A 24,491-nucleotide genomic window follows, 5' to 3' on the forward strand; every position below is an offset into this window, starting at 1 on the left:
GTGAATGTGTTTGTTCAGGGCTGGGAAGTAGGTGGGGCACTGCAACACAAGCATTTTTTTACTGGTCATCTATCATAGATGGGCAGATAAAATGTGAACAAAAGAAATTCTGATCTTTTATTACGTGTCTAGACTGGCATTTTTAGGCAACGAGCCTAGCCATTTCATACTGTGGCATGACATTTTTCACTGGGCATCTAAGATAAAGAAACCATGTTAAGTGTTATTGCGTGACTAGAATGGGATTTTGGGTTCGCCATTCTAGCCATTTCCTACTGTGGCATGAATTGTTTTTACTGGGAATTTATGATAAAGCAGGCATGATAAGTGTTATTACCTGGTTAGACTGGCAATTTGGCGGAGCCAGTCTAGCTATTTCTGTTGCATGGCATTTCTTACTGGGAATCTATCATAAAGCAAGCATCATGTGTTATTATGTAGTTAGACTGGTTTTTGGTGCAGTCATTTGGGACATGTTTTCATATTGTGGCATTGCATGCCACCATCCATTCAATGTAGTGAGGGTAACATAAAATATGTTACATGAGTAAGTAGGAAAAGGGGCTACTAAGTAACCCCCCAGTACTTCCACATAAGATGGGCTGTACTGGACCTATGTAGGAAATAACTGGTAAGTAAAGTCAATTTCACTACTCTTGGGAACAGTAGTTTACCCAAGAGAAGGTATTTAAACCTTAAGAGAAATCCAAAGGACTTCTCTGTGACACTGCACTGACGGTGCTGTGTGTCATAATACAAAATGTGATGCCTATGGAGTTTGTCAGACTCAAAAACCAAAAGAAACACAGAGTCCAAATCAGATACAAATACATGAGAGAGTGAGACAAAGGTCTCACCCACTCCAGGATAAAAATGTAAAGTCCTCAAGACCAGCAAAAGAGCTGGGGGTCTGTCTCTAAGGTTGAAACGAATTAGCACAGAAATGAGAATTCTCTCCAACACTCTTTCCCCCAGACTAAGGGACAGGAGGATATAATCCACTCCTGAATGAATCTCCTAATCCAGTCCATCATAATTTCTGGAGAGACCATCAGCATTTTGGTGATTACACCCTGGCCTGTGTTCTATGGTGAAATCAAACCCCTGGAGGCTGATTGACCACCTTAACAATTTAGCATTCTCCCCCATCATCTGCATTAACCATCTCAAGGGTTGGTAGTCTGTCTGAATTACAAATGTAGATCCCTACAAGTATGGTTTAAACTTCTTCAGAGACCACACAATGGCAAAACACTCACGTTCATTAGTTTCCCATCTTGTCTCACAGTCCTTCAGTTTCCTACTTATAAAGCAGATAGGGTGTTCCCTGCCTTTCCCATCCAGCTGACTCAGAACTGCACCTATACCTGTATTATTAAGCACCTGTCTGTACAATAAATGATTGGTTGTAGTCAGGAGTTCTCAAGACTGGAGCTTGACAAAGGGCTTTCTTCAGTCCGTCAAAGGATTGAGTGTACTCCTCATTCCAACTGGGGATTTTGGGTGAAGAGCTTGCGGTCCCATAATTCTCAATGAAGTTCCTATAGTACCCAGTGAGACCTAGAAAGGCTCTCACTTGGGTTTGAGTAGTGGTGGTGGCCAGTCTTGTAGAGTCATGTACAGCTTGTACTTTGCTAGGCAATGGCCTTATTTCACCTCCTCCTACCTCGCCTCTAAGGCAGACCACTTTGCTCTGACCAGTTTGACATTTACTAGCCTTTATAGTCAGGTGGGCCTGTTCAAGAGCCTGCAAAACATATACAAGGTGGCCAAGATGCTCTTCCCAAGTGGGGCTGAACACTACAATGCCATCCAAGTATGCCATCCAAGTATGCCATAAAGAAGTCATACATCCCATTCGGAACTTGATTCACCATACTCTTGAATATAGCAGGTGCATGTTTGAGTCCAAAAGGCATAACCTTAAGCTGGTAGAGGCCTCCTAGGGTAGAAAAGGCAGTTTTCTCCTGAGCATGGTCCATCAGAGTTATTTGCCAATAGCTTGAGGGCAGGTCAAATGTACTGAGGAATTTGGCTGCACCACATTTGTCCACCAGCTCATCTGTCTTTGGTAAAGGATGGGCATCAGTCCTGGCGACTGCATTAAGAACTCTATAGTCCACACATAACCTCAATTCCTTGGTTCCTGCTTTTGGCACTAGTACAACTGGACTAGCCCATGGACTTGTAGAGGGCTCTATTACCCCAAGATCAAGTATCTTCTTGACCTCTTCCTTTATGTGGGATTGTACATGGTCTGACATCCTGTAACCCCTGCCTTTGACAGGGAGACTGTTACCAGTGAGAATATAATGCTGGCCCCAAGGGTCAAGCCTGGTGTCAATGAAAACAGGGAGGCCAACTGATTCAACAGATCCTTGTGCTCCTCCTGTTGTTGCAGAGTCAGATCTGAAGAGAGTTTTACTCCTTCAATTATCTCATCTGAAGGTTGTGCCCTGAGGAGGTCAGGTAGAGGTTCACTCTCCTCCTCCTCCTGATCAGAAGCTAAAGGCAAAGCTCCTAGTTCTGGTCTGGAAACATAAGCCTTTCGACGGTTAGTGTGATAGACTCTAGGGGCCTCCAGGTCCACTAAATAATTGACCTCTCCAAGTTTGCCCACAACCCGAAGGGTCCAATCCATTTGTCCTGTAAGGCCCTCTGCCTTGTAGGGACCATAACTAGAACAAGCAGGTCTGGAATAAACTCCACCATGTCAGCCTTCTGGGCATGCCAATGTCTGACCAGAGCCTGATCTGCTTTCAAGTTACCAAAAGCTTCTGTCATCACGAGTGCCATTCTCCTCCAGAGACCTAGCACATAGTCAGTGACTCTCACTGGTTTGAGGGAAGGAGCACTCTCCAACCCTTCCTTGATTAGGACCAAAGGACCTCTAACTGGATGACCATAGAGCAGCTCAAAGGGGCTGAAACCAACCTCTTCTTGAGGGACTTCTCTATAAGGAAAGAGAGGGCATGGCAGTAGAAGGTCTCACTTTTTCTAAGGGGTTCCTCTAAAGCACCTATAATGCTCCTAATAATTCTGTGATACCTCTCCACCAACCCATTGGTTTGGGGATGGTAGGCTGTTGAGAACGTGTAAGTCTCCCCACCGTTTTTCCACATGGTTTGCATGTAGTGGGACATAAAATGTGACCCCCTGTCTGAGATGACCTCCTTAGAAAAACCAACCCTGGTAAAAATACCAAAGAGGGTCTTAGCCACTGCCTGAGCAGTATATATGTATGATATATGATAGTTTATTTATATAGCGCCTATACACAATGTGTTTAAAAGCGCTTCACAGCAAGGGAGGGAACAAGGGAAAATACAGAGACATTCTTGAAAGGCCATGAACAATAAGAATGAGAAATAACTATCGTACTCGGTTTGTCAACATTTCAGATAGTGTAAGTGCTAAAACTGATAAGGAAGGAAGGGGGAGGGAGTAGGAAGGAGACAGAAAGGCAACTACCAAACTAGGCCTAATGACATTTCTGGTAGAGTCGGAAAATACAAAAGGGGGTGGTTTGGGGGAAGAGAAGAGGAAGAACAAAACAAGCAAGTATCGTACTAGGCTTGACGACATTTAAGATAGTCATGGAGGCGGGGGGTGGAGAGGGCATGGAACAAGTAGGGAAGGGAGAGGAGACAGACAGTTGGTGCTATCATAATAGGTCCAATGGACAATACTGATAGAATAAGTGCAAAGAAAAAAGAGGGGGAGGGGCGAGCAGAGAGTAAGCAATGAAGGGGAGAGCAGAGGGAGAGATATATAGTTTCAAGAGGACAGTAAATCACAGTGTTACAGAGAGCAGAATGAAGCAAGGAATCAGGATGGCCAAAGTGAAACACAAACATGAACCTGGTCCGACCAAGCATACTTAGTTGGGAAGGCGAAGTGCAAAAAGTCAAGTGTCCAGAAATCAATGAAGACAGCTTGCCAAACATACGAGTCGGAAGGTGAGGCACCAAGACAAGTGTCAAGAGACAAATCCAAGCTTTACAACATGTTTGTTGACAGTGAACCGAAGGTGAAACATGACAAAATCTGCAACAGTGATGTGGAGAAAAGTGTGTGGTGGGGGGGATACAAACATCACAGTTGAGCAGTTGTGGTGGGGGGGGATATAAACATCACGGGGGACCAGGGTGGTGTGGGGGAATATAAACATCATGGGGGAACAAGGGCAGTGGGCGGTATATAACCATCACAGGGGAACAGGGGTGGTGGGGGGATATAAACATTACGGGGACCAGGGTGGTGGGGGGATAACAACATCACAGGGGACCAGGGTGGTGGGGGGTATAAAACATCATGGGGACCAGGGTGGTGGGGGGGATAAAAAACATCAGGGGGGAACAGGGGTGGCAGGGGTATACAAAACATCCAGGGGGAACAGAAGGGGGTGTGGGGATGGCAGGGAACATCACTGGGCAACTGAGGGGGTGGGAGGAGGGCAGGGAACAGCACAGAGCAATGGGCAGGGTGAGGGGAGGGCAGGGAACATCACGGGGCAACAGAGGGGGTGGGGAGAGGGCAGGGAACATCACAGGGAAACGGAGGGGGAGGGGCGAGGGCAGGAAACATCAAGGGGCAACGGAGGGGCAGGGGAGGGCAGGGAACATCACAGGGTAATTGGGTGGGGGGAGGGCAGGGAATATCAAGGGGCAGCAGAGGGTTCAGGGGAGGGCAGGGGACAGCACGGGACAACGGAGGGGGTGGTGGAAGGACAGGGAACATCAGAGGGCAACGGAGGGGGTGGGGGAGAGCAGGGAACATCACAGAGGAGGCCCACCTCACGATCCGGTAACGAACAGTGAACAAACGGGCCTTAAAACGGGCCTTGGAGGCGGGCTGGCATTCACGTGCCGGCTCGCCTGATTGGTGCAGATGTAATGTAGGTGCACCAATCACAGGCAGGGAGAGCTTCAGGGAGGCCACTGGAACCACAAGAAAGGGATCGGCCATGTTGGAAGGCCTGATCGTCACTATTTGTAATGTTGAAATGCAAATAAACAGCCCGTAATGGAATGAGCTGAGGGGCAAAACGTAGCAGGAGGCTCACATATTAAAATAAGTCATTCAATGTTGCAGTGAAATGCAGAGCTTGTTGCTCCCAGCAAAGCATTTGTATCGATTAAGCCACAAGGGGCTTACCTTCGAAGGGATGCATTGTAGGAGAAGGATCCCAGGGCCTCCTGGCCACAGGATGAGAAAGGAAGGACACTCCAGGGTCAGAGGGAGGAAGGGGTATGGCTTCAGGATACCTGGTAGCATGGCCAATATAAATCGGTTGCCTGAAGAAGTAGGAGGGTCTAGGGGACCAACAATGTCAATCCCACCCTCTCAAAAGGAACTCCCACCACTGGAATGGGCACTAAAGGTGCCACATTCTTGGCTCCACTCCTGCCAGAAGTCTGACAAGTGTGACAGCTCCTACAGAATGAATCTACTTCAGACCCCATCTTGGGCCAGTGGAAATACAGAGATAGTCTCTCTTTGGTTTTCTTGAAGCTCAAGTGACCAGCTAGAAGAATCTCATGGGCTAACTGTAAGAACTGGGGTCTCACCTTCTGGGGCACTACAAGTCTTCTGTAGTCTCCTTGGGTGGACCCAGTAGGTTCACTGTAGAGGAGGCCATCCTCCCAGTAAAACCTACCCCTGGCTCTTGCCCATCCAGCTGGGAAGCTGCCTGTTGATGGAGACCTTCCAGAGTAGGACACTCTCTGACCTCTGCTGAAGTCTGCACTAGAGGGTCCACCTTCTGCAAGTAAAGTGTGAATTTCAGGATGGTCTTTAAGATCCAGATCTGCAACATAGGGAAGGTTCTCCTCCAGCTCTGTTTCACCAGTAGTTGACTCTTCCAAGTTTGGCTTATCCTCCCACTCAGCCTTTGCTGGGGAAGGGGTCACTGAAGTGACCTTGGACTGTCCTTTCGGGGATGTCCTTGTCCTAAGAACAGGTTTAGGGGTTATACCTTTCTTTCTTCCTGAGACCGTGGGTTTCCTCTTGGTATCTTTCTTTGGACTGGAATTAAAAGGGTATCCTTCCTGTGGACTGGGGGTTATAGGAATATCTGTAACCTCCTACTGAGAGTTGCCTCTGTGGCCAATCTTGTTGGCTCCTGCTTCCTTTTACTGGGAGGCCTGGGGGTGCGTGATACAACTTCAAGAGTGTTTAAGTCATTTCCCAAAATGACTCTCCCAGGCTTCCCATTTTGTACACTGACAGGTAGTCTAACAGTCATATTGTTGCACTGGATGAGAGCTGGCAGTATTGGAACCATTCGGATTGGGCCTCCTGCAAGTTTAGTTGGACCTTTGGGTGCCTTAGCCACATCCTCAGGTTTGGGAAAACGTTCCATCAACCACTGTAATGCTTGCCCTAGTGTCTCTAATGGCAGGGGTCTCCTGACCATTCACAAGTGCACTGTCCTTGTAATATTCTTTTGTGTTATCTGGAATTGAGTTGTACACATCCACATTCTGTTGTTTCCAAAGACCCAGGGACACTAAAGAAACACTGGCTGAGACTCTAATGGGGTCTTCAGCCAATAGTTGAAATGTACCACTTGCCATATGAACTTCTCCCTCTGGGAAGAAGGCTAAGGAGGCAGTGTGGACCCCTGATGGTTTACCCTTACATCTGGGATCCCCTTTTACATGGTCAGTAGACCCACATGCATAGCATTTACCAAATGCTATCTGGAATGGGGGTTTCTGCTGGCCTCCCTCTGGTTTAGCACCAGATGGTTAACTAGACTTAGGTTTCCCTTGGAATGTACCCTTATTTTGTTTGTGGCCCTCTGTTGGATGGTTGGAATTAGAATTCTCTTTTCCCTCTTTCTTGTGCTGTTTCCCCACATCCTTCTTGAGAGTGCCCCAGAGTCCTTGTGAGGGGCAACGTTGGCAACCCACAAGTCAGCTGCCTTTGCTAACGTTTTGGGATCAACCTCTTTTGAGTCAGCCAATAGATTCTAACAAAAACAGATTTCTCATTCCTTCAAAGGTGTTCACTCTGTAACCCTTAACCCAACCATCTAAATTCTTCAAACATTCACATACCCAGGTAGCCCAAGGGGTACCATCAGTCTTTTTGAGGGTCCTAAACCTCTTAAGGTACTTGGCAGGAGTCTTCCGAAATCTGGCTATTAATGCCAGCTTCCCAGATTCATACTCTTTTCTTTCAAGGACATCCAACACCATTATAGCTTCAGATGCATTCTGGTGGAGCCTAGACAAAAGCCAGAGAATTAAATCATTCCCTCTGAGTTGTGAATCCCATGAGTGTATTCAAAAGTACCCACCCAATCCAATATATCAAGTTTCACATCATAATACTCACTGATTCTTTGGGCAGGCGAGGCCTCTTGGGACTGGAGGTCCTAGAGGACCCTGGGAGGGAAGCAGATTCAAGAGATAATCTTTTCATATCTATTGCATGTTGCATTTCCATCTCCTCGAGTCTGATGTCCTGATGTTTGGCTTCTCTTTGAGCATCTATTCTTTTGGTTTCCAATTCTATTCTCTTAGTCTCAAGAGAAACACATTCTGGGTTCAATGTTGGACCCTGTGGGGTCCCAATGGAAATGGGTTGAGGCAAACAGGCAGGCTGTGGCAAAGAGGGGCTCCTTTCCCGAGACTCCTCTACCTCCTCTTGCAGAATGGAGTTATACTCTAAACTTCATCCTCATACTTTTCCATATTTCTTGGATTAGTAGGTGTTACAGGCCTACTACCCACACTTTGGTGATTCAACAACCTTGTAATCAATTCATTTTTCTTTCCTTTTACAGTAAGACCCCTAACTTTACACATTTTTTTCAGTTAATTTACTGTTAGAATGATCAGGGCTTCCTGACTGAAGTTATCCATATTTGGCATGTTACAATTGCTTTTTACTTTTCTGATGGAGCTTAGCTTTGTGGAGGTGTAGTTGAACACAAGCACAGTAAATTACTCAATATAACAACTCTACACTAACCCTGACTGCCTGCCACCAGTGTTAGGCAGGATTGTACGTAGTAACCCTGTCAGAGACTACACCAGCCTTGTCCTCTTGACAATATATACCCAACTATTGGCATAGGTCTGTACTACACAAGTTGGTAGAGTGACTGAGCAGCCAGACTTATCTCAAAAGGGGTAATTGTGAGCTGTAGAGGTACAACATAGAGATTCACAATGACAAGTATTCGAATAACACGTATACTCAAGGTTTTCTAGTAAAATAATTATTTATTAGTTTAACCGTCAGTTTAAAAAAGAAGCCTTCTTTAGAAAGGGCAATATACAACAATAAAGCACACTTCAAAATACTTTTCCTCATCTTTAAGTTAAGTAAGTAGATACCCTTTTGGGATTTCACACACACACACACACACACACTTCCTGCACCCTGAGGTGACTTTGATAGCTAGGACACTGTGGACATTGATATATCACTTTTGACACTTAATGCAATACTGAGTTTAGTTTAGTTTCTTTATTTGTACCACGCACCGAACCCTCAGGTAACTGGGCATCCAAGGCTTATGCAAGAGTTATAGACAACAACAAAAGAATAACCGTAGCAGAAATAAGTGCATGTCAACCATGGTTACATGGGGGTCGAGAAATGGAATGGGAGAACCAGTTTCAATACCAGGCTGCTAGTGTTACAAAGGACATAAAGAGAATAAGCAGGCAGGGTAAATGCACGGTGAGATAGCTAATCACTCCTATGTTTTACCGAAGAGCCAGCTCTTTACTTGGCTCTAAAGGTCCAAAATGCAGATTCCATTCTAAGACTGAGGGGTAGGGCATTCCACTGTTTGGTGGCTAACACCGGGAGGCTTGCTCCCCCCGCTCTTTTTAAGAGCAATCTTGGAATGGCAAGGCAGTGTGAGTACACGGCTCTAGTTGGTTGGCATTTGTTGACTTTGTCAGCCAGGTATTTGGGGGCGGAATTTGAGAGACACTTGTGGATGATGACGAGCGTGCGAAGGGCAATTCTATCCCATATTGGTAGCCAGTGAGCGTCCTGTCTGGAGCTAGTGATGTGTGTAGATCTCGTTATGCTTAATGCTGATCCTAAGGCATTATTTTGAAGGACCTGGAGTTTGCTGAGGTTCCTTTCTAAAGTGCCTAGGTATAGGGTCTTACAGTAGTCAATCTTGGACAACGCAAGTACCCTGGCTAGGGTAATGCAACTACTGGACGATAGGAATGACTTGCAGGCGTTAATTAGCTTGTTAGTGTAGGCCGTGGAGGAGGCAGTGGCATTCACTTGCTTCTTGAGACATTGGGTAGAGTCTAAGTATACCCCCAAGGTTTTGATTTCTTTGGTAACTTTGATCGGGTTTCCATCGTTGTTGATGGATGCATAGCGGCCGTCTAATTTGTTAAGGCATGTTTGGGAGCCGACGATCGGGAGCTCAGTTTTTTCGTCGTTGAGACAGAGGCTTTGATCTGCCATCCATGCCTGGATTTCCAAGTATATCTCGTTAATCCGTTTAGAGTCATCTTCATAGCGCCGAGAGCATGATGAGAACCTGGGTGTCATCGGAGTAGTTCGTGTATGTGACACCCAGGTTATCAAGACGGTCAAAAAGGAGCTTAGTAAAGATGTTGTAGAGCGTTGGCAAGACGCACAAGTCTTGCAGTATGCCGCAGTGGATGGGAATTGGGTCCGCTGAGGCCGAAGGTGCGAAGACCCTAGTAGAGTGATTGGACAGGAATGATTGTATCCAGGTAGAATCGTTGATGGAGAAGGCAGCTGCTGAGGTTGTGGAAAAAGGAAAAGGTTAGGGAAGGAAACAAAGGTTAACAAGTTCTCTGAACAGGTGAGTACTTTACAATCCCCCACTGAAGTATAGGTTAACCCTTTCTCAGCAATACAAGTAAATTATGTACCACCTATGAGGGACAGATAAACCCAAAGTCAGAGGGTCAGAAGAGTCTGAAGGGAGACAAGACAGCCAATCTCAATTGAACAAAGTCTAGTGGAGCTGAGGCACTTCTTGTAGATAGCACAAAAGTATTGCACACTATTATACAGAGAGTTTGTAGAAAAGAATCATTGTTGGGACACAAGCTGGGAGGCTTGTGAAAAGCAAAGATGCAAGCAACTCTGCAAAAGGCAGCTACTGCATGTCTCCAGTGAGGGCATGCAAGCTACAAGGAACAGGATGCAAGTACCCCTAGTTAAGACAGTACCTTAGGTCTGTATAAAAGGATCCGCTGGCTTCTGTTCTGGCTGCAGTCCTGCCGTTCCTGGGCCTCAGTCATGTGGACAAGAGGGAGCATGTCTGTAGGACTCCTGAACTACAGTTAGAAGGTCAGTGGCAGAAATGGGCTTACCTCAGATCACCGCCACTTTGCGGTTTTAGCTACTGGTAAATAGCACCACCGTGGTTCTTGGACCTCTTGTGGGCTCCCCTTGCTTATGGGGTCCAGCACTCTGTTGAGGTGGCTCAGGCTTGGGGCGTACTGCTTCGGGAGGGTCCTCAGGATCTTCATGGAGATCGGGTCCGGCTTAAAGACGATTCACTAGTTCCTGGTGTTCCTGACCCCTGGCCCTTGGTTCCACCAACAGCAAGGAAGTACAGCCAGCAGGGAGAAGGGTTCCAGTGAAGGTCGTCTTGGGGTCAGTTGGACCTCACCTTTTATGCAGGTTTCTCTCATTCATTCGTAGCCTAGCTGTCATTCACACAGCAGGGTGGCTGTCCTTCAAGGACAGCCAGCTATTCACCTTTTGGTGCATTCATGTAACCAAGGGGACTAAGGACAGGGAGCTTCGGGCTCCTCCATCACGTCTTTCCCTCACGCTGGAGCCACAGGCGGGAATCAGCACTCAAGCCAGTTTAAGACAAAAGAACAAAGGGATCAAACCTCGTTTGGCGTGCAGAGTAAAACCCAAGAAAGACCTCACAAGCAAGAAATGGTGAAAAAAGAAGACTGGGGACATTTTGATAAAATGGGCAACCATGGGTGCAATACTGCAGCTGAGGATTCAGCCTGTGGTAAAAACACACAATGGTAGGAAAATTAAACCACTGCCACCAGCCATTAAATGTAGTGAGGGTAACGTTGTTACCTGAGTAAGTAAGAAAAGGGGCTACTAATTAACCCCCATGTGCTTCTACATAAGATGGGCTGTACTGGACCTACATAGGAAAAAACTGGTAAGTAAAGTCAATTTCACTTTACTACACTTTGGAACAGTAGTTTACCTAAGAGAAGTGCAGAGAATTGCATGTCTCGCTCTTGTTACATGTCTTGCTGTGGTCACGTGGTCTTTGTTGTGATTCAAGTGAACAGCCGCATGACCAGAATGAGGCAGTTAGAGAGACGGGCTGAACTTGTTAAGTCTGGCTTCGTGGGGCTCCTTTAATAAAGAAAACAAAGCTTACCCATCTCATTGCATCGACTTCACATTGGCGACGAGGAAGTACAGGAGCTGCCACGGAGTATGAGCAGCAAAGGCTTGCTGCGCTCGAAGCGGACCTCCCAGCGAAACGGAGAGGCAGCGGAGCCGCAGAGCACAGCGACTCCGCGGCACAGCTCAGTTCTCTGATCAGTCTGCAGCTGTTTGGAGCAGCGCTGCTAGCACGGTCGAGCGGTGCTGCAGGGGGACACTCTCCCCATTCCCGCTCCAAGCATCCAGCGCAAGGAAAGTGTTCCGGTTTTGGGAGCTGCCCACCCCTGCTCCCATTGGATGCCAAGGTGAGGAGCAAGAGAGTGAGAGGGTTGGGCTCAACCAGAGGGGGAGGTCCACTCAAGGTCTTCGCGAGCCGCATCTCATTGGATAAGGGAGAGGCAGGACAGACACAACTGCCGGGTGGAACAAGCACAACAGCCAGGGAAAACAGGCACAATTGCCCGGCAAAACAAGCAAAGTTGCCAAGTATAACTGATTAAGCTTAAGCAGGACATAGAGAGGGCCTGTGCAAATTGACATTGTAGGAGGAAAGACTCAAAGGATACAAATTTGGTGCAAGCACCAGTGGGCTGTTAACAAAGTGTAGTTTTGCTGTTCCCCACAGTACTTACACATTTACAGCAATAATGGCTGCAGCAAGCATGTCCCCTCCACCGCCCTTTCTGTCAGGGCACCCGGGTATTCCGCCAGTGAGGTGGGACAGATGGAAAAGGCTGTTTGACACCTACCTGATTGCTATAGGTGGGGAAAAATTTGCTCCAGCAAGGAAGGAGGCAATCTGCTCCATAATCTGGGGACAGAAGGCAGAAGGGTTTATGATGGGCTACCTGAACCTCCACAAGAGGGGCAAGGGGACATGGATCAATTTTCGGTGGCTGGGAGGAAGTTAGAGATCCACTTTGAGGCCATGAAAAACATTACATTTGAGAGACACAAGTTTTTTCAGAGGGCGCAGGATCATCAGGAGTCAGTGGAGAACTTAATTGCAGCCTTAAGGTCGCTCAATCACACATGCGAGTTTGGACAATTAACAGACTCACTTATTCGGGACCAATTGGTCCAATGTACCAATAATCTGAAAATACAGGAGAGGCTATTGTCGAAAGATGTGTCACTGGAAACAGCTGTGGAAACGGCAAGAGGAATGGAACAGACACACGAGTACATGTCATCTATGAAAGGAGACAAGCAGGAAGGTGAAGTGGCTGCAGTAAGAGGATTTCGCAAGGGAATTCCTACAAAGACGTTAAATGCTATAAGTGTGGGAGCAATCGTCACATATCTACAAGCCTATTCTGTCCTGCGAGAAACATTTCTTGCTTGAAATGTAAAAAGAAGGGACGCTTCGCGAAGGTCTGTCGAGAATCTGGGCAAGTACAAAACATCGAGTCCGGCGGAAGAGTACCTGAACAAGAGGAAAGTTTGGTGATGTTACAAAACACCCAGGTCAAACATGTGCTGGAAGTATCGGAGGTTTCACTCAAAGGAGATGCACCAAAGGATGTGTCCCTGGTTGTTCACCTTGGACCCTCATGTCGAAGGCAACATTTGAGGGTTGCATGCAGGGTGATGTGAGAGCGTTGAAGGAACATGAAATAGAACTGTATGCATATGGCAATGTGAGAATTGGAGTTCTGGGGAAGTTCCAAGCTTCTATTAAATACAAGGGGAGGAGCTGTGATTCAGAAGTATATGTTACCGAGGAAGGTTCGTCTCTCCTGGGGTGGGGTGAACAGCACAAATTGGGAATCAGAATACAAGCAAGTTCCGAAGAACCTGTTGCTGTGGCTGAGTTGAGGGACAAATGGCAGAGAGAGTATCCGATGGTGTTTCAAGAGGAATTAGGGATGCTGAAGGGATTTGAACATGAGATACAACTAAAGGTTGGCGCCAGTCCTAAGGTGCACAAGGTGAGACCAGTGCCTCACAATCTGAACGAGAAACTTAAGTTGGAAATTGAGTCATTAATGCAGAAAAGAATTATAGAGAAGAGTGAGAGTTCAGAGTGGTTGTCACCGGTGGTGGTCGCTGCAAAGTCAAATGGAGACATTAGACTCAGTGTAGATCTGCAGGACCTTAATAGGAAGATTTTAATAGATAGACATCCCTTGCCGATAATTGGTGATAAGTTGTCTGTGCTTAATAATGCCAAGGTCTTTTCAGTAGTTGATCTTTCTCAGGCGTATCATCAGATTCCCCTGAAGGAAGATTGTCAAAATTTAACGGCATTTATAATGGTATTTGGGGCATTTAGGTATTGCAGAATGCTGTTTGGGCTTGCTTCGGCGGCGGCCGTATTCCAAAGGGCGATGAAGACTGTAATGAATGGAGTAAATAATATTATTGTGTTTCAAGATGATATATTGATATATGCAAGCTACATGAAAGAACATGCTGCGGTCCTGAGATGAGTGTTCGGCAGATTGAGTGAGGCTGGTCTGACTGTGAGAAGAAGCAAATGTAAGATATCTGTGGACAGGGTGGAGTATCTAGGGCACAAGAATGATAAGGAGGGGTGAGACCTAAGAGAGATTTGGTAGAGGTGGTGAAAGGTGCTCCCGTGCCAGTGTATAAAGATCAAGTGAGATCATTTTTGGGGTTAGCCGAATATTATCATAGATTTATAAAAGGATTTTGCCAAAGTGTCCATACCTCTCAGAATGTTGCTCAAGAAGGGTACAAAGTTTGAATGGACTTCAGAGTGTGATGCTGCTTTCGATTGCATTAAGCAGGCGGTAAGTGAAGCACCGTCAATTGGTAGGTTTGACTCCAAAGATAAGACTGTCTTGGTGGTAGATGCGAGCATATTGGGTTTGGGTGCGACTTTGGTACAATATGACAGGGACAACACAGAAAGAGTCATTGCATTTGCCTCTAGGACACTAAGAGGTGCAGAGTGTAAGTACTCTGTTATCAATGTTCTGGGCCGTGGGTCACTAAATATTTTTTGTGGGGGAGAAGGTTCATTGTCAGGTCGGACCACAAACCCATGGTTCAGGTTTTTGAAAGCGGGAGGTGGGCAATGGGCTCCCCTAGGATAAGTAGGTGGGGCTTAGGACTGCAAAATGATAACTCTGATGTGAGTTATCTGACCAGAAAGAGGAATGTGGTGGCAGATTGCCTGTCCAGACTGCCAGATGGGAATACGGTAATAGACAGGACCGAGAATGAGGGAGAGGAGGAGTCGGTGGTAGCTGAGTTACAAGGTGCAATTAGTAGGGAAAAGTGGGCACAGGAAGAGGATTTGGATGAGGACCTCAAGTTGATCAAAATGTGGACTGTGAGGGGATGGCCGGACAAGAAAGAGCTAGATAGAAAGTTCAATGTGTGGTGGGAGATTAAGGAAGAGTTGAATTTATATGAGGACAAGTTAAGAAGAGGACAATGTGTAGTTCCCCCAGAATCTCTCAGATCTCAGTTGGTAGAACTGGCACATCAGGGACACCCAGGGGAAGGAGCCATGAAAAGGAGGTTAAGGCAGAGCTATTGGTGGCCAGGGATTGACAGGCGGGTGGAGAGGTATGTCAAAGATTGTATGGCTTGTCAGACCTGTGACAAGAGCAGAGTTGTAAGAGAAACTCCATTAGTCCCCAATGTCATACCTGACCAGCCTTGGACCAAGTTGGCGGTGGACATTATGGGCCCGGTTGCGGGCCTAGGTGAAGGCTTAAGATTTTTGTTTGTTGTAGTAGACTTCCACTCTAAGTGGATTGAGTGGGATGCTGTTAAGGAAGTAACGGCCAGGGAGCTTATTGTGTTCCTAGAGAAAATATTTCTTAAAGGAGTACCTGCCGAGATTGTATTATTATTATATCGGATAATGGAGTTCAGTTTGTGTCTGAGGCCATGAGAAAGTTCCTTGCTAGTTACGGAATAAGACACACTAGAACAGCACTATATAATCCCAGGGCGAATGGTCTTGTAGAAAGAGTCAACAGATATCTGAAAGGGGGTTTGCAAATGGCAATGAGGTTGAGACTACCTTGGAGGGAGGTGTTGAGTATGCTGACTTGGAATTATGTGACTACACCACATTCTGCGACAGGAGTTTCTCCATTTGTGTCCATGAAAGGTAGGGAGCCGGGGACAAGGCTCTGCCCGGGATGGCTAAGAATGGCCAGAGTTGTTTGTGTAGATCGGAATCGCATTATGAGGCGTATTAACTTGAACCAGGAAAGAAACAAAGAGTTGTTTGATGCCAGGATGAGTGTGAAGGATCGTGTGTGGAAGGTTTGGGAGATGGTGTATGTTAAAAACCCTAGGCTGGTGAATAAAAGTGTGGAAAGTATGTTTCTTGGTCCGAAGAAGGTATGTGAGTGAAAAAGAGTGTGGTCATCCTAGAGGGGGGAGAAGTGCGTTCAAAAGGAAGATTGGCGAGAGTGGTAGATGTGGAAGAAGAATCTGGGAAAGTAGCAGTGCAAAGTGAAAATAGTAATGCCGCTGTGGGTGCAGATGAGGACTTGAATGGGGAAAGCTCTCATAGAACAAGATCAAAGCCGGTGTGGATGAAGGATTTTGAGTGTTAGTTATCCTTCAGTAGTATCTTCCCCAATGTTCTGTCTTTGATTAATTTGGAAATGTGTATGATGTTCGGGTAAGGCGTATATTAATTTATTTTGTTAGTTGTTTTCTCCTCATCTTTTATTCAATTGTTAATAGTCATTGTTTTGTTACACTATTCTTTAATTAGTCAGGTCAACATGTTACTTAATTTTATTGAAGGGGGAAGATGTGTAGAGAATTGCATGTCTCGCTCTCGTTCCGTGTCTTGCTGTGGTCACGCGGTCTTTGTTGTGATTCAAGTGAACAGCCGCGTGACCAGAGTGAGGCAGTTAGAGAGACGGGCTGAACTTGTTAAGTGTGGCTCCGTGGGGCTCCTTTAATAAAGAAAACAAAGCTTACCCGTCTCGTTGCATCGTCTAAACAAGAAGGTATTTAAACCTTAAGATAAATCCAAAGGACTTTTTTGTGACACTGCACTGAAGATGCTGTGTGTCACAATACAAAAAGTGATGCCTACGGAGTTTGTCAGACTCCAAAACCAAAGGAAACACATAGTAGAAATCCGATACAAATACATGAGAGGGGGAAAAAGGTTTCACTGACTCCAGGATAAAAATGTAAATTCCTAAAGACCAGCAAAAGAGCTGGGGGTCTCTAAGGTTGAAGGGAATTAGCACAGAAATGAGAATTCTCCCTAACACTCCTCTTGGATGGTTCAGACTCTCATGAAGGTGACGAACGGAGACCCGAAGGGAAATGGAGGAGGCACCCCGATAACCGGGGCAGGGGCCTTCCTCCTTCCGCTCTCTCTCGTCCCTCCCCCCGCGGGGGCAGGGGAGAGGGCGGCAAGAGGCAGAAAAAGAGCGCCAAGCGCTGCAAAAGCCCGCGAAGGGCAACAAAAGAAAGGGGAGGAGCTTGGGATTCATAAGCGGCAGGCGCCCGGCACAGGAGCACTTGCAGCTCTTCCAGCAGCCGGGCGCCCGCCAAGCATGAGAGGATTTTCGTTCTTCCATTTTTGTTTCCAGTGGGACGCCCGCCTTCAGAGGACTTCGTTTTGGTTCGAGTTGATCCTGCTGCCGTTCCGGGATGGAAGAGCTCCGGGTGCAGCGTTCGTGGAAGGAGGGTCCGTCCATTCGTGAGCGGAGCGAAGGAAGAAGGAGAGGATACGATGGAGCGTTGTGGCGAGGGGCGAAACACCAATGAGCCAGATCAGGGTAAGGAGTTGTCGTATATTGGTTCAGACTCTCATGCTACACTCTGTTGCTCAGCTTATTTTGGAGGATGTATTTGCGCCCCTCCAATTTTCACGTTAATTGTGCTTTAAGCATGTGGGAGCAGGGCTCAAGAATGTGCCTTATGTCCCAAGCAGCCAACGGGTTGTGACGTTGGAGCATATCCACCATCGACAACGTTCAAATTCCCACTGGGGGATGGATTGGGGAGGGGGGGCGATAGTTGATGTGTCGTTATAGTCTGCCCTGTGAAGCAAAAAGAGAACTATGGCTGAATATACCAAAATGCAGAGAGCACTTCAGTTTCCACCGGCTTTGATCTCTGGTGTACACCACATTGCTTGTTGGAAAACACCCCCCTCAATATTACAGACCAAGTTAAGTTAATACCCTGAATACAATTTAGTTAATTGAAAATCCACCAGGAGCTTTCGCAGGGCAAGTAACTGGCTTCTATTCTCTCGACCTTGAAGGAACGTATGTAACACGTACGATGCTTTTTATGGATTCCGCGTTTTACTCATCATGAGTGCTCATGAGCTAGCCCCAGGCTAGAGCTCTGTGAGTAAGCCACGGTGCACGTAACGTACCTTTGCGTAATTAGATCACAAACTACTTTGCTGTTCATTGGTGAAACGACGAATACACGTGATAAATTACGTTGCTGGGTCCGTTCTTCTAATAGGAACTAGTTACCATCATTTTGAACCTGAATAATTTAGTTGATCCACCTAATCATAAATGATCGAATCTGCATTTGAACGTGGGGCACAAGACCGTCGGTAGTGTATGTATAACTCTGGACTCTTAATATTTTGATGAATACTTATTTTAGTAACTACGTGAAATGTTCACTGTTCATTTACATTCAGCTTGATTTAAATTATTGTGCAACTCTTCAAAAAAGGTGCGCATTTCTTCCCTTTGCTGCCATTTCCGTGCAAGCGTTGTAATACTTTTGACTCGCGATACTACAACCCTCGCAACTACCGTTTTATATAGGACCTTGTGGTAATTTCTGTGGACGTTGGGTGTACAACATGAACATCAGTGGAATAGTCTAGTAATGCTTTCTCTTTGGGCCAGTTGTGCCTTCCTAGTTGCAATGGTTACTGCCTTGTTTTTCAGATATGGGGCGGGTGTGGGTGGCTGAAGGTGATTTCTGGTGTCTCTGACATGAAAACGACTACGTTCAATCCATGTTTCATATACACAGGGTAGTCTCATATAGAGATCTCGGGGCGGCTGCCCGTTGTCTAGTTTACGGCTGTGTCCACTGACTGTCCTTTCAGAAATGCCCCCATTTCAAGTTACCAGTCTTATATCGCAGCAATATATTCCTTTCGATATTACATATATTAATTACAGATGGCAATGAACAAAAGGCGCTGTAACTTAATCATTTAGATCTGTAGCAGCACGCTCATTCCCCAGTAACCCATCTCTACCATTCTGATAATAAACTGGTGAAGAAAAGGAAGAGACTGCACAAGGAAGGCACTGCACTTAAAGATACCTTATCAAACCAAATAGTATGTTTATTCACACATCTTGTAAATAAATAAGATGTGTCAGTGACTATTATAATTTTTCAATTATTCATTTTCTTTATGGATTTGAATGTAAATCCTGATATCATTACATTACAACTTGTATTAGAGAAGTCATCTTTCTTTAATATCCCTGTATCCTGTCTTAACTTATATGGCGTGCAGTCGTAGACGCTAGAGTATAATGAGGATTTTTTTTTTATCTCAATAAAAAGTGAAGCCCTGAAGACAATTAGCCAGAACCACAATTATGATGACATACATTTTGATAAAACACTGAAGACACATGAAACAGAAATATAAATTATTCTGTTGATACCCTCTAAACGTAAGTAAAAATGACAGACGAATGGTAAAACAGTAGTATCTTCAGACCACGTCTGAGAAATCACAACCAAAGACCTCTGACTTTGCCATTTCAACTTTACCCCCATTCCCTCCCATACCTAATCCCACCCCCCACCTCCCTAACCTGCTTAACAGTGAAACAGGCTCTAAAATGTTCACTTAAATGGCATAACACTTCTTGGGGGCATATTGTGTCCGCAAAATAGGTATAGAGTTCAGTCCATTCGTGCTAGACCGCTTGTTAAGAAGGTGGGGGGAGCGTGGGGGTGGAGGCACATCTCGCCTCACGTCACTGCGCTGAATAATGTTGTGTTTTACATTTGTCTTCTCTTCATTGGCTTTATTTGTATCCCCCTTGCCTGTGAGTGTGTTTGTGCTCATGGTGATTAGAGCGTGGAATGTTTGGGTCTCTGACTCTTGAGAATTCTATCAAGAGTCAGTTGGGCTTGGTGGTGAAGTGGATAAGGGACCGGTGGATGTCTCCCTGAAGAATATCTTAACCCATATGAATACTTGACCAATATTTACTTACCTGTTTTCTCTGTACTTGGCTGCTGTCCTGTGAACTTGTAAACCTACGTATCCAGTAAACGTATGCGTTAACCCTAAGTGCTTGGTGCAGTCTTTACATCAAGGGTTAAACGTTTCATTGGCGATGAGGATCTGAAGTGCCTGGGGGGCCTCCCATTTCTGTGCAAAATCGTAGACGGAGATCTGCTGAGGTGAATTCCAAGCAGGATTTGACTGTGTCAAAAGTGAATGCAGTTCAAACGGAGGGAAAGATGACAGATGAACCTTGGAGAAAAAGGGTAAAACTGACGTTGGGAGAGTCTGGAAAAAATATTCTGCTGAACAGCCGGTTGTTAACTGTTTTGCTGGTGAAAGTTAAATGGAACAAACTGTTCCTCTCCGATTCGGAACCTGTGTGGAGGCGGGAGTCGCAGGCGGAAGTTGATATTGACTGGAGAGTGGAAAATGCCATTAGTTTTCTTGAAGAGCTTGACCCCGACTTCCTAAACTTTTTTAAAGAGCTCTCATGTTACCAAAAAGAGAGTATTAAGTGCCCTGTGATGAAATGTTGGAAGTGTGATGTGTGGCAAGAGTGTTTATGAAGTTGATTGCTGCATTATTGAGTAGTTATGTTTTAAAGATATTTGGCAGCGTTTAAGTATGCTTTAATGTTGATTTGCTCGATAATGTGCTGAGTGTTGCGGGATGTGAGATTTCAGAACTGATTTTAATGTGTTCTTCTCAGCACTGTGTCTTCTTGCAAATATCAAAGTTAATATTCCCACAGGTACAAAACCTTGAAGGACTTAGAACATTTTAATGTTGGTCTCTAGAGTAGTGCTTAACATGGGTTTACCATATTTCATTGCCAAATGTGTCTAACTGGTGTTTGGGGAATGTGAGTGAGTGGCGCAAGTGGTATGGTGCAAGTGGTTGTGCAGATGTTAACAGAGTAATGCCAATTGACTAGTGGGTTGTTATGCCCAGTTGTGTGCTAAATTTTGCGGGTTCTGGATGCCCGGGTTTTCGTTGCCAGTAATTCTTGAGGGATGAAGATGCCCAGTGTGTTGGAGCAAAGAGTTTTGCGGGAGGTGTATGCCCGTATATGTTGTGCCAAGGTGCAAAGAGTTTGGCGGGATGTGGATGCCCGTGTGTGTTGTGCCAAGTTTTGCGGGTTGTGGATGCCCAGTATATTAGTATGAAGAGTTCTGCAGGATGCGGATGCCCGTATGTGTTGTGCCAAGGTGCAAAGGTTTTGCGGGATGTGGATGCCCGTATGGTTGTGCCAAGTTTTGCGGGATTTGGTTGCCCGGTGTATTGGTGCAAAGTGTTTTGTGGGTATGTGGATACCCGCATATGTGTTGTGTCAAGCTGCAAAGTATGTGCAGGATGTGTATGGCCAGTTTAATTTGCCAGTTGGTCAGCAGGGGTGTTTTCCCTGTGGTTGCATTACCAATTGTTGCGGGATTAGGTGCCCGTTGTGTTTTGGCTTCAGGCTGTTAGCAGGGTGTGAACTCTCAGTTGATTGTGAATGGAGCAGGATGGTTTAGCTGTGTGTGTTTGGTTTGATTTTGAGTGTATGCTTGAAGGAGGGCTGGTCCCTTGATTTGAGTTTTGTGGTAGGCCAGCCATAGAACTGTTGCGTTGTCTTGGTGTGGGTGTGCTATGTTTTAGCCGTTGAAGGAGCAGAGGGGATAGAGTTTATTGCTCGGAGCGTTTTGCTTGGCAGTAAGGTTTTGGAGGGAAGTTTTGTGGTTGTTTTCTTGTATTTTTTTGCATTGTCCTTGGCTTTCCTCTGTTTTATGTCTTTGTTGTATAAGGGAGGAGATGTAAAACACAACAAATAACCACATTCCAAGGCTGTTAGGTGTGCTTTTCACAGAAGCCAGCCCATTTAATTTGCACTGAGCCATAGTCGCCATGTATTGTTGCTGTCAGGCGTTCCATCAGGTATAGGTTTTTGGCCTTATTGAACCATTCTCTATTACTTGGGGGGAGTTTCCTCTTCCACTGTGTGGCCAGGCAAGCCCGCCCAGCCTAAATCAGACTGCATAATTTTCGGTAATCTTATATACCCCCCATCCTGCTCGTCTAGCTCAAACAATATCAACATTGGTGTTTTGCATCTCTGTATCCCATCCAAGGCCCTAATCCAGGCGCAGACCTCATTCCGTTCTAATTCTCTTCGCTTTCTCGCTTCCCCATCTAACTCTCTCCTCTTCCTGTCTTTTTTTTTCTTTTTGCCCCTGCTCCTCTTTCTTCCTCTTCGTCTCTATTCTTTTGTCCCTTAATTTCTGCCCTTCCTCCTTCTTCTTTTCCTTTGTTGCCTATCCTGTTCTTCTATTGTTCTCTGCCCGTTATCATGTTTCCTTTGCTCCTCTGCCCTTTCTTCTTTCTTTTGTTGCTCCTCCTGATACATCTGTTCTCACCTTTGTCTGATATTCCTTTTTTGCTAATCTTTTAAACTTTTTTCTCGTTCCCTGTCTTTTCTTTCCTGCTTGTCCTGATCTTCTCTTTGCCTTACTTCCTCAATACATTTCCCATCTAGTTTGAGCAATATCTGTCCTCCCATCCATTAATTCTGTACGAGCGTTACCTCGACAGATTTATCCTTCTCTCCTTTCCATCTCTTACTCTTGTATTCTAATTTGGTTGATACATTTGATCGCTCACTTTTCCCCTCTTTGTCTTGTAAAATCTTAAAGATCCCTTCTTTTCTTTTACTCTCTTCTAGACTATCGTCGCTGCTATAAGAGGGCAGTTTGTATATTGGATTACTATACCCCGTCGCTGCTTTCAATTCCTACATGCAACCCCATTTGTTCCATAATATCGCCTTTTACTTTTGGTGAGGTAAGGGTAGCTGAGGGCTCAACACCTTCCTTGTTACACTGATTAAGCAGCCACTCCTTAGTTGGCGGATCCTCCCTCTCTTCCTGGTACATCTTCCAGAGCTCTAAAATATCTTACCTTTTCTCTAATTTATTTCCCGTGTATGCATTGTGCAAGTATGTGGTCATGTGTTGCAATGCTGCTTTTGACAGTGTTCCTCCTTGTGGCCATTGCATGAACATCTTATCTGCAGTGCCTTTCACCCATTCCGCACTATACTGTGTGAGCTTGGGCATATGTTTTGGCAATGTCTTACATAAATGCATCAGAAGAGTAATATCACCCATTGTGACGAATCTCAATTGACTATCAATACTTACCAGTATGTACATATTACTTTAAAAAAACAACGAATATGAGTGCACCCCAGCAATCGCTGCTCAAATCCTTTACCTTTCCAATCTTTTGTCTTCCTATGGGTTGGCACCAACCATTCCCTTAGATGGATAGCATAACTTCTTTACTTTTTCTCAATTCTTTGTACACTTTTTTTTGTCGCTGTTTTACACATTAATTAAACTTAAACATAAATAGACTGACAGACTACTCGACTCTTTATTTAAAAACCACAGTGATCACCCCTTATCTTCTTGCTCCTAATAATACCCTGATCACAGAGTTTAGATTGTCGTCTTATGCGGACCTTTCCTGCACGTAGCCGAATTTACTCGGACTGCAGTGTAAGACGATCTCTTCTAGAACCCCCTTGGGTTAGGACTTTTGGGCATTTTTATCTCTCTCTTCACACAAAACAAATCTCCTGTTACCCCTGTTACTTTGTCGTTACTCTTGTTACTTTTTTGTTACTTTTTAAACTACCACAACCCCATTCCCTCAGTTGGCCATTCCCCTCAGTCTACTCACCATTCGCTCATTCTGCTCAAAGCCTTTGGTATCGTCTCCTCTTCCAATCGACCACTTTCACCTTCCGTTTGCAAAGCTGCGGAAACCAGGTAGGGAATTCGTCAAAGAGGGACCCTGCCCACCGTCTCGATTTCACTTGCAAGTTTTGTAATCGGCCGCTCTCCACAGGAAACCCGCAATCTTCCAGCTAGATTGCGCAGGATGTCGAATCGTCCAAAGCTCTGGAGTTAACGGGTCGACGGATCTGAACCATCCTCTGTTACCACATAAACCCTTAGAGGGCCCTTTAAATCAGTAACACATCATACTCGGGATGGGATGTAGAATAACTCTTACACCAAATAATAAGACCGACTCAGGAAGTTGGCAAAAAGCCTTCTCCGACTGTTTTATTTTCAATTGTCTTAAAAGGGGAGTTAAAACGGTCATCAACAGACGTTTGATCGTGCTCTCAGCGCAAATCACATAAAATACATTCATATAGTAAAAGTTCATCATATGTGACATCATACTACGTGGCAAACTAAGAAAACCTACACGGAGTTGTGGTTGAACTGAGGGGAACATCTAAGTATACTTTCTATGTAGGCACGGGTTGTGATAGGACATCTACTTAGGACATCTACTGTCAGGTGGACAACTTAAGCCTGACTAGTGCAAGTCATCCTCAACACTTAAGTACACAGAATACTATTGGCTCCTAAATTATAAGGCCCTCTACAATTAGTTTGCATACTCGTGCCATGTCTGGAACATTCGGCTCAATAGCAGCATGTAAACTGGTACACCAGGTGTCCGTGGGTGGACTTGACCATGTCTCCCCACCCAATTAGCCCCACTTCTCTCATCGCTCATGCTGTCTGCCATTAAGGTTGCCTTTTGAACTTGTCCTTGTAAAGTATCACTGCTCCCGAGAATAAAAGGGAGTATGGGCACACTCTTATCGTAGTTCTGGTCTGCACACCCAAAAAAGGTAGCAGGTTCCCCTCTCTCAAAAAAACACTGCATGATAACCTGTTCAGTGCTTTTTAACCACTTTGAGGGTTCACAGCTATCTGCTTTTTGCTCACTGTACCTTTCACTGATGTGAAATATCCATTTGCATATCAGTCTTTGTCCCGCCCACATGGGCAGTCCAGCACCGAAATGCTATGGCAATTCCCTTCTGAAC

General features: G+C 45.5%; 1 protein-coding gene across 2 annotated transcripts in view; it reads left to right on the forward strand.

Annotated features, from left to right (window-relative positions):
- Nucleotides 1-17,815: 17,815 nt before the first annotated feature.
- The window catches only part of MPV17L2 (MPV17 mitochondrial inner membrane protein like 2), a 100,699-nt gene continuing 94,023 nt past the window's right edge, over nt 17,816-24,491 (forward strand). For both annotated transcript variants that reach the window (XR_011303899.1, XM_069649255.1), the window contains exon 1: nt 17,816-17,943. The gene's annotated coding sequence lies outside the window, so the exon portion shown is untranslated. The remainder of the gene's footprint in view (nt 17,944-24,491) is intronic.

Source organism: Ambystoma mexicanum, chromosome 1p (assembly GCF_040938575.1).
Source record: "Ambystoma mexicanum isolate Mex_15411 chromosome 1p, UKY_AmexF1_1, whole genome shotgun sequence".
Classification (NCBI taxonomy): Eukaryota; Metazoa; Chordata; class Amphibia; order Caudata; family Ambystomatidae; genus Ambystoma; species Ambystoma mexicanum.